This window comes from Bos javanicus, chromosome 2 (genome assembly GCF_032452875.1).
Source record: "Bos javanicus breed banteng chromosome 2, ARS-OSU_banteng_1.0, whole genome shotgun sequence".
NCBI lineage: Eukaryota > Metazoa > Chordata > Mammalia > Artiodactyla > Bovidae > Bos > Bos javanicus.
In genome coordinates this window covers 23,430,710-23,437,896 of record NC_083869.1, presented here as the reverse complement: position 1 = coordinate 23,437,896, position 7,187 = coordinate 23,430,710, and the positions used below count along the sequence as shown (strand labels likewise).

General features: G+C 44.1%; 1 protein-coding gene and 1 non-coding gene across 2 annotated transcripts in view; one reads left to right on the top strand and one right to left on the bottom strand.

The window, feature by feature from the left end:
- The first annotated feature begins 2,407 nt into the window (after positions 1 to 2,407).
- CDCA7 (cell division cycle associated 7) overlaps positions 2,408 to 7,187 on the top strand; it is a 37,791-nt gene continuing 33,011 nt past the window's right edge. Inside the window, exon 1 of the mRNA XM_061435152.1 lies at positions 2,408 to 2,598. The gene's annotated coding sequence lies outside the window, so the exon portion shown is untranslated. The remainder of the gene's footprint in view (positions 2,599 to 7,187) is intronic.
- Positions 4,988 to 5,060, bottom strand: TRNAE-CUC (transfer RNA glutamic acid (anticodon CUC)). Its single transcript has one exon. It is a non-coding gene; the product is annotated as a tRNA-Glu (tRNA).

Sequence of the window (7,187 nt, the reverse complement as noted above, 5' to 3'; positions counted from 1 at the left end):
TAAGTTAAACAGTGAGAGCCTGGCATGCAGTAAGTAGCTATTAATATGTGATCAATATTGTAGAAGTGAAATACACTCCACGGGCATTTGCAACTCCATCAGTCCATCAGAATGGCAACTGCCTACATGCATGAGTCTGTTGTAAGTGACTGAGTGAAAAACACTGCCTGCCCTATCAGTAAACAGAGGATGTTGCCGCTGTCAAGCCGTGATATTACAGCTGCTGGGAAGGTAAGCTCTGAGGGAACTCAGAAGAGAGGCTGGATGCCCTCCTACCTAACAGTCAGCCACCGCAACCACCCTTCACAGTGTCTCAGGGTGAGAAAATATAGGATGCTGCCCCAGATAGCTGAGGTGCATATCAAAGGAAGAATTCCAAAGAACCCAGACTTTGCATTTCCCCATATACAGAAAAGCAGTAAATTCCTTAACTTGAGATATGTGGTTTTCCTTAATTAACAGTAATCTTTTGATGTGCTGACTACCTGGTCTGAGAGCCAAATTAGGATAGAAGTAGGGGGCTTTGATCTTCAACATGTGAATGGTTATTAATCACCAGTTTTCAGGGTAGAGTCCCTTACTTCAGTGGCCCTTTACATTAATCTCTGCAAATGATAAACATCTGTCTCAGGGGTGAGGTAGCCATTTGGGGGTACCAGTTGGGGATGAGCCTGGGGCTCCAACTGCTTCTTACACTGAATTTCAACCTTTCCTTTTGTTTGTAGCTCAGTTGTGCCCCTTTTCAGAAAGCTATTACAATGTTGCCAGTTTCTGAGTCTTTTGGGAATCCTTCCCTGTCAGAGGAATCCATTTTCTTAAGATGGTTATCATCCTACCCTTTCTTTACCAGCTCCTAAAATGTTGTTCCTTTTCTTTCCTCTCCTAATTTCTTTGATCTTGTGGTTTTCTGTTTTAATTAAAAAAGACATATATATCCCAATGTTCATTGCAGCACTATGTACAATAGCCAGTACATGGAAGCAACTTAGATGTCCACTGATAGATGAAAGGATAAAGCAGTTGTGGTACAAACGAACAATGGAATATTACTCAGTCATAAAAGGGAATGAATGTGAATCAGTTGAACTGAAGTGGATGAACCTAGAACCTGCTATGCAGAATGGGTAAGTTAGAGAAAAACAAGTATCATAGATTAACGCATATATATGGAATCTAGAAAAAATGGTACTGATGATCCTATTTGCAGGGCAGGAATACAGATGCAGATACAGAGAACAGACTTGTGGTCACAGCAGGGCAAGAAGTCGGGACAAAGTGAGAAAGTAGCACTGACATATATACACCACATGTGTGAAATATGCAGTGAGTGGGGAGCTGCTATCCAACACAGGGGGCCTAGCCAGCACTCTGTGATGACCCAGAGGGGTTGGATGAGGGTGGAGGGAGGCTCAATAGGGAGGGAATGTATATATACTTATGGCCGATTGCTGTATGGCAGAAACCAACACCACATTGTAAAGCAATTATCCTCCAATCAAAAAAACAAAAAACCAAACAGTTTAAACCCTTGTTACTGTGGAGTGGAGTGGGGGGAAGGGAAGTGGCTAATTGCTGGTATTGAAGTCAGGATGTAAACCAGCCTTTAAACAACTTCATATTTCCTTTAAAATTTTTAAATTTAATATTAGAACATAATCATTTCCCTGTATAATAAAAAATAACTTGATAAATATCATTTAGTTGTTGCTTATATGACATTGTCTTTCCTTAATATTTAACTATCCCATTTGGGCATGTTTCTAATGTTTCCCAATTATAAATAATACTGTAATGAACATCTCTGAGTATAAAATCATGACCTGATTTTAGATTATTTCCTTAGAACTGTTAAGAAACAAAATTCAACTGAGTAAATATAAAGATCTAAATTGGCTTTATTTCACAATTCATGAATCGGGCGCATACTGATAAGTAGAGAGGAGCTCTGAGGAGCTGTAAAGAATGGAAGACTGTACAAAAGGGTAGAAAAGGGAGAGAGATAAAGAAAGAGTTCATTGTTTCAGGCAAGGTTACCTTCTTAGAGGGGACGGAAGGGGTCTACTGGGTGGATTACATCATTAGTGCTGACCAGGTAATTCTAGACCGGTTAAAGATTACATTCTTGGGAGAGCTAAAACTTCTATCAGGCTAGGTGCTGAGTCTTGGTTTGCTCAAGTGACTCCATCTGGGGCCTGTCTTTTTTAACAGAATAAATTCCCAGAGGAAATATTAATACAAACAAGAGAATGCGGACAAAAGAAAGAGCAAATCCTTCAGTTGCCTCAGACTAGCCTGGAGGGCTAGTTAAAACATCCTGCTGGGCTCGTCCCTAGAGTGAATGATTCTGCAAGTCTGGGGTGGGGCCAACAATCATTTGCATTTTTAACTTGTTCCGAGACCTTGGCTAAAGCTAAGTGTTGGGAACCACACTCTGAGAACACTGATCAAAACCAGAGACAGGGAAAAATAGTCTTGAACAAGAAAAGGAGGTTAATTGAGAACAGATGAAATTGCAGAGGTGTTTGTTGGTGGGACCTAGGCAAGAAACTGCTCCTTTTTTCTGACTGAAGTAGGAGGTGGAATCCTCGGCCAAAAAAGGTAAGTGTAAAGCAAAAGGTGTGATAAGAAGAGTGAGTGATTCAGGTTTAAGCCATGGTGGGATTTAATGAAGGCACAGACTTGGAATCCTAAAAGAGCATTAACTAAGCGCATTGATAGTGGAGGACAGAGAAGCCTGGTGTGCTGCAGTCTATGGGGTCGCGAAGAGTCAGACACGACTTAGAGACTGAACAACAAGGGCATTGAAAACCCAGCTTAAACTAGACGTCATACATTTAAAATTATAGTCTTCATCGTCCTATAATCTTTCACAACATTGTTCAGCTGCCAGAGGAGGCCTAAAGAGTATAGGGCAGCTGCCCCAGGGGCTGAAGCAATGAACGCGAGACCTAGGCTAGAGATGAGATCTCTGTGTGACCAATTTGCCAGAGGACAGGTTTGATAAGGAAATGGCAACCCACTCCAGTGTTCTTGCCTGGAGAATCCTGGGGACAGAGGAACCTGGTGGGCTGCTGTCTATGGGTTCGCACAGAGTCGGACACGACTGATGCGACTCAGCAGCAGCAGCAGCAGGTTTGATCAAATATATGGCAGGCCTTGTGGAAATAAACGAGTGAGACAGCTGGAAAGATGGGGACAGGACAGCAAAGTGGTGAGTCAAATTATTAGAGCTGACCTTTCTGCAAATGGAGCTGTTCTGAAGTGTGAGAAGAGTTTCGAGATGGGGAGAATTTGATTGAGGAAATCTCTCATTTGCAAGGGCGTTAAAATTCCTGGGAATAATGACAAACCCTGGGTCACCTGGAGGTTGAAATAAGTAGCCCAGAGGGACAATAAAATAGAAGGCTGAGGTGGGGGGAGTCTCAAAGGCTTTTGTATCAAAGTTGGAGACAAATGAGCTGAAATCGGCCATGGAGAGGTAGGAAAATTCACACAACTCTCCTCATTTATGGTAGGTGGGGTGTGGGAAGCGGGTGCGTGTCATCTGCCAACACCGGAGTTGGCCAGGTGGTCGTGATGAGGGGCCAGGCCTGAGAGTCGAGAACTTCACTAAGTCATTCCTGTAGAGGCTGGAGGGAAGCGAGAGTTCCCCCAGAAAAGCCTGAGGTCTACAGAGTGATTGTTGGCCCCAAGAAACCCAGACATCTCCCCTCCAGGATGAAGGGTGTTAGTAGCAGCACTGTGACCATTAATTCATTTCATTCTGTGGAGAGGGGGAAACTTCCCCCTCTACTCCTCTTGGTTCTTATAACTGGGCTAATAATCAAATTAACACAAAACAGGTTAGGAGAAAAAGGAGCACATTTTAATCCAGGTGCATGAAGTTCTCGTGGAACCTAAGGAGTGGCCAAAGCGGGCAGCTTTTATACCTTTTAGAGAAAGAAACAATACACTTGTGAGGAACTGGCCGGACAAAGAAACTTAGGCGCCCAATTAGCAAAGAATCAACACAGAATTTGGGCTTGGGGTAGTAACTTAAAGAGGTAAAAAGGTTTGTGTAAATAGGCATCTCAGCCTGAATTTCCTATCTTTGGCAGTAAGGGTGTTTGACCTCCAGATGCAGGAAATCTACTTTTCACGGGAGAGATTTCCTGCTTTCAGGGAGAAAGAGAGGAGGGTCAGAGTGTCCCTCTTCTGTTGGCCATTTCTTAAGCAACTTTAATCCAAAATCATCAGTATGCCTTTGAGGGCAGCCTACCCCGGGCCCCGATAATTCCTAGGAGGCTCTAATGCTGGGGGGGCTGCCGTTCTCCATCTCCCCAGGATCATGGTCCTTCTCTGAGCTCCAGGCAACCACTACCAATCCCTTTAGAGTTTGTACAAAAAAATGAAGCTCCGTTCCATTCTCATGCTAGGCCTTGGCAACACTAAATCCCCATTCTCCAGGATCTTAATGACTGGGGGCAGGGGAATGGGAAATGAAACGAGTCTTGATGGGGGCTCAGAAAAAGTAACACCTAAGTCTAGAAAGCTGGATAGAAAACGACCTTTCCGAGGATCTTTCTTTCTAAGACAAAAGCTCTTTGAGACGGGTATTTTCTAGGAAGGAACCTTTTTCGAAATGCAAATAAACCGCTTAAGACCAAAGAGTACCTATTGTTTCCCGCTGTCTGCTATTTCTGGCACACTTTCTGAGAACAGGAATTAGCCTGGGGCCAAGTGCGAAAACGAGGGGCAGAGTGAGATGTTTGTAGCTGGGCTGCCCTGCAATGACGGAAGCCTTGGCCAATTCTAGGGTGTCCCAGCTTGTAGGGAGAAAGGGGATAAACAAATACATTGCTCCCAAGTGACATTTACCTTTACTCTGCCTCTGAAATTATTTGCCTTTAAAAAACCGCATTTCTTTCTTTGCGCTGTGTCTTAGTCGCAGCATATGGCATCTTTAGTTGCCGCAGGCGAATTGTTCTTTGCGGCATGTAGGATCTAGTTCCCTGACGAGGGATTGAACCTGGGCCCCCTGCATTGAGACTGCAGAGTCCTAACCACTGGACCACCAGGGAAGGCTTTCTTATAACTAAAGACTTGGCCCAAAGAGGGGTGAGTAGAGGAGGAAAGGAGAGAAAAGAGACAAGTCTGTTGGATGTGATCACAGAGAGCATGTGGGGCACCTCGAACGAGCCCCAGAACACTGGCATCTTTAGCATGGGCAGAGGAAGTGAGAAAGATTGCCTGTAAAGGGGGCTATGTAGCTTCCCTGGGAAATATTTACGCCCCATTCGGCAGCCAGTCTTGGGAAAGGGATTAAAGAAACCAAGAGATAAGAGTACATGGTGGATGCTGGAGTTTTCAGAAGTGAAAACCAGGCTGTCACATGAAAGGACAAGCAAATAACAACCAATCGGTAACTGAGCTGGGGTGAAATCCTTGAAGATTTATTCAGTGGTAGATTGAAAGCCATTAAAGAATTTCAAGTAGGGGAACGACACGGCTGTGTGTGTGTGTGTTCAGGTCGCCCGCTGACCAGGAAGCAGCTGTGTGGGTGGGGGATGGGGGGTTGGCGGCAGGGGGATAAGAGGCAGGGAGAGGATTCAGCCACTCCATAGTCTCCTTCATTCTGTACTCAGCACTGAGTTTCTTCTTCTCTCTTCTACCATGTCCGACTCTTTCCCACTCCACAGGCTGTAGCCCATCAGACTCCTCTGTCCATGGGATTCTCCAGGCAAGAATACTGGAGTGGATTGCCATTTCCTCCTCCCCGGGATCTCTTCCCAACCCAGGGATCGAAGCCATGGATGCATCTCCTGCACTGGCATTCTTTACCACTAAGCCACCTGGGAAGCCCACCTCCCTATCTATAGGAGCCTAAAAAATTTTAGCCTGAAAAATAGTCCAGAGACTTATTTTTTCTCCCAGGCTGTGTGGGGTGATTCTAACTTTTTACAATTGTCAGAAATGAAAGTGACAAATGTAGCCTCTTTCTCACTGAAAGAAAAGAAGCCTTGCTAGTTTTTAAGAAAAAGGAGACTGTCAGAACAGAGATGTTCTATGTATTTTAACCAAGAAACTTCTCAGTTGGCTGTCCCGGCATCCCCAGGTATTACCTTAATTTATTCAATATTCACTATATGTCACTGTAGAGGGGGAAAATAATTTTGCCTCTACCCTTCTAGGTTCTTGAATGAGTGCTGTGCTCAGTCGCTCAGTTGTGTCCAACTTTTGCAATCTCATGGACTGTAGCCCACCAGGCTCCTCTGTCCATAGGGGATTCTCTAGGCAAGAATACTGGGGTGGGTTGCCATGCCCTCACTCCAGGATCTTCCCAGCCCAAGGATCCAGGTCTTCCACATTGCAGGAGAATCCTTTACGGTCTCAGCCACCAGGGAAGCCCATGAATACTGGAGTGGATAGCCTATCCCTTCTCCAGGGGATCTTCCCAACCCCTGTAATGAAAAGATTAACAAGAGGAAAATTTAATTCCATTCCTGTACAAAAGCCCCGCAAAGATAAGAGACTGAAAGACATGACCAGAGCAGGATGCTTTTATAACTTACAGACAAAGAAACAATAGATTTGTGAAGAATTGACAAGACAAAGGGGTTTGGGCTGGAAGTAATAAATGGTGACGAAGTAACAAGATTTGTTTATCCAGCCTTTTTGGCCCTAAATTCCCTGTATCTGGTGGTGAGGATGCCTATTCCAGGTACACTGAGGGCACCTTTCACAGGGAGTACTTTTTTTTTTAATTTCTGCTGTACAGCAAAGTGACTCAGTTATATTTAGTCTTTTTCATATTCTCTTGCATTCCGGTTTATCACAGGATATTGAATATAGTTCCCTGTTCTGTACTGTAGGATCTTGTTTATCCATCCTCTGCTAGTTAGCATCTGCACATTTCAAGCTCCCAGTCCTGTCTCCCCCACCGCCTTCAGTAACCACAAGTCTGTTCTCCATGTCTGAGTCTGTTTCTGTTTTATAGATATGTTCATTTGTGTCTTATTTTAGATTCCACATATTAATGATATTTGGTATTTGTCTTTCTGACTTCACTTAGTATGATGATCTCTAGGTTTATCTATATTGTTGCAAATGGCATTATTTCATTCCTGTTTTTTATCACATGGGAGATTTATCTCCTGCTTAGTAAGGGGACAAAGGAAGGTGAGAGTGTCCTTCTTGTACTGGCTGTT